This window comes from Anopheles gambiae (assembly GCF_943734735.2).
Source record: "Anopheles gambiae chromosome X unlocalized genomic scaffold, idAnoGambNW_F1_1 X_unloc_114, whole genome shotgun sequence".
Lineage (NCBI taxonomy): Eukaryota > Metazoa > Arthropoda > Insecta > Diptera > Culicidae > Anopheles > Anopheles gambiae.
This window is the reverse complement of record NW_026902570.1, coordinates 15001-17500: the sequence shown is the minus strand read 5'-3', so window position 1 is coordinate 17500 and position 2500 is coordinate 15001. Positions and strand designations below refer to the sequence as shown.

At 56.4% G+C, this 2500-nt stretch overlaps 1 pseudogene; it reads right to left on the bottom strand.

The window, feature by feature from the left end:
* The window catches only part of LOC133394361 (large subunit ribosomal RNA), an 8759-nt pseudogene that overhangs the window by 3286 nt on the left and 2973 nt on the right, over positions 1-2500 (bottom strand).

Here is a 2500-nt window from a genome sequence, read left to right as displayed (position 1 = left end):
AAACAAGAAAAAGGAGAAAGAGGTAGAAGAAAGCTGAAAATAGATGAGAGAAGAAAAAAAAGAAAGCTGGAAAGAAACGAAAATAAATAAAAGATTAATAACTTTCCAGCTTACGGTGGCCCTTGCGGTGCGGGTTGTTGCCGTGCCGCATGGCCTGAGGGACCACCATTTGCGTCCCTCGCCCGCCGTCTGGCCCGCCTGCGTCGCCTTGCCGTTGGTGGACGCTCAACATCCCATCTCGCTTGGAGAGTGGAGAAGATTGTCCTGGCGGCGGCGCGGACGGCCTCCCACGTTTCGCTGCGGGTGCACATTTCCGAGACGATGTTATCCATTGTTACTCGGGAATGGCACCGCTGCTGCATCTCATTCCGGATCCGATCGAACCGTGGACAGTGGAACAGCACGTGTTCAACGTCTTCCACGGCGTCACCACATTCAGGGCAGTTGGGCGAGCCTTCCAGGATGCCTTTCTCGACGAAATAGGAGCGCAAGAACCCGTGCCCCGTGAGGAGCTGGGTGAGGAAAAAGTCAACTTCCCCATGCTTGCGGCTGACCCAGAGATTAATGTCTGGAATCAGCCTCCTCGTCTTCAGTCCTGGTGCTCCTGGTTGCCCTGCACCCGTTGTCCACTGGTCCTGCCAGCGCCTCATCGTCTCCTCCCGTTGCCGCTTTCGTATGTCCGATTGAACTCCACCACTCGCTACCTTTTCGTCGTGGCAGCGGATATCCTCCTGCATGAGGAGGACTAACGGGGTGGTGTTGGCAACAACGCAAGCGGCATCATAAGAAACGGTCTGGAAGGCGCTGGCGACTCGGAGAGCCCCCGGTCGATGCGCCCTTTGGACCGATTTGCGATGGGTCTCCTTGTCGAGCACCCATCGCCCCCAGGTGGCAACTCCGTATCGGATGATACTGTTGCCGACGTTTACGAGCTGTCTCCTACTGCGGCTCTTAGGACCACGCTTATTCGGCATCAGGCAGGTCAAGGCATTCGTAATCCGTGAAGCCTTATTGACCACCCTCTCCAGATGCCGGCTGTGGTGCTGTTTGCGGCAGAGGTCCACTCCCAGGTACTTCAGCGTTTCCGTGGATTGGATCGAGTGACCGCCCGCTTGAAGCTCTGCGAGCTGCGGGACATGATGGGTACAAAAGATCATGAACCCGGTCTTTTGGTGGGCAAGTTCCAAACCGACTCCTTGCAGCCACCGCTCGATCCTCTCCAGGTTAGCCGTTGCTAATGCGCTGACCTGTTCCGTGGTCCTTCCCAAAAATGTGAAGGCCACGTCGTCAGCGAACCCGATGATGTCCGCTCGTAGTCCTTCGAGCGGCAAGCGGAGTAGGTCGTCGTACATGACGTTCCAAAGTGTTGGTCCTAGAACCGAACCCTGAGGAACGCCAGCAGATACAGTCCTCGACACTATTCCTTCATCCGTATCGTAGTGGAGCGTTCGGCCAATGAAATAGTTCCGCAGCAACGCCTGCAAATAAGGCGGAGTGTTTTTACGCTGCAGAGCTTGGCCGATCGCTGTCCAGTTTGCCGAGTTAAAGGCATTCCGGACGTCCACCGTTACCACCGCACAGAGACGATCCCCCTTTCGCTTTTTGTCTAGAGCGACTTTACCATTGTCCATCACCCGAGTGATGGCATCAACGGTTGAACGCCCTTTACGGAAACCGTACTGGGCGTCCGAAAGTCCCCCGGTCGACTCCAGATGGGTTGTCAGCCTCCGCTGAATCAACCGCTCTAAAATTTTCCCCAGCACACTCAGCAAACAAATTGGCCGGTATGACGAGGGCTCCCCAGGTGGTTTTCCCGACTTGGTAAGCAGCACCAGTTGTTGCCGCTTCCATGCGTCGGGAAAAGTGCCTGCCTCCAGTAGCTGCTTGTAGCTTTTGGCAAAAACTTCCGGAAAAGCCAGAATTGCCGCAGCTGCAGCCATATTTGGAATATTGTCGTCCCCCGGAGCTTTCTTGGGGTTGAGTGAGCGGGCAATTTCCTTCAACTCTTCCGCCAACTCCTCCTCCGAGACCGGATCCTGTGGATCCTCACCTACTTCCGTCTCGGGCCACTCCATCGGGGGACGATCGGGAAAGAGCTCATTCACGATGAACTGGAGCTTGTTGGCATCCCGTTCCATCGGAACCCGAGCTCCTTCCCACTGCTGCTTGCGGATTTGGTAAGCAGGGCCAAAGCCGTGCGGTTCCAATTGTTCCGGCAGATCCTGCTTGTGTTGGTCTTTGCTGAGCTTGATGGCCCGTTCCAGGGCAGCGCGTGCGTCCGACTTCATTTGACGCCTTTCCTCGCGCTGCTCCTCGGTCCGGGCCCGGTTGAACCGCCGTTTCATTCCGTGATAATGGCTGCGCAACCGATCAATCTCGGACGTCCACCAATAAACTGGCCGCCGGCCCTGTCGCCTTGGGGGTTGCCTAGGCATGGTGCCATCACAGGCCACCGTGATGGCCTGGGTAAGCTCCTCTGGCGTAGCAACATGCCCAAAAA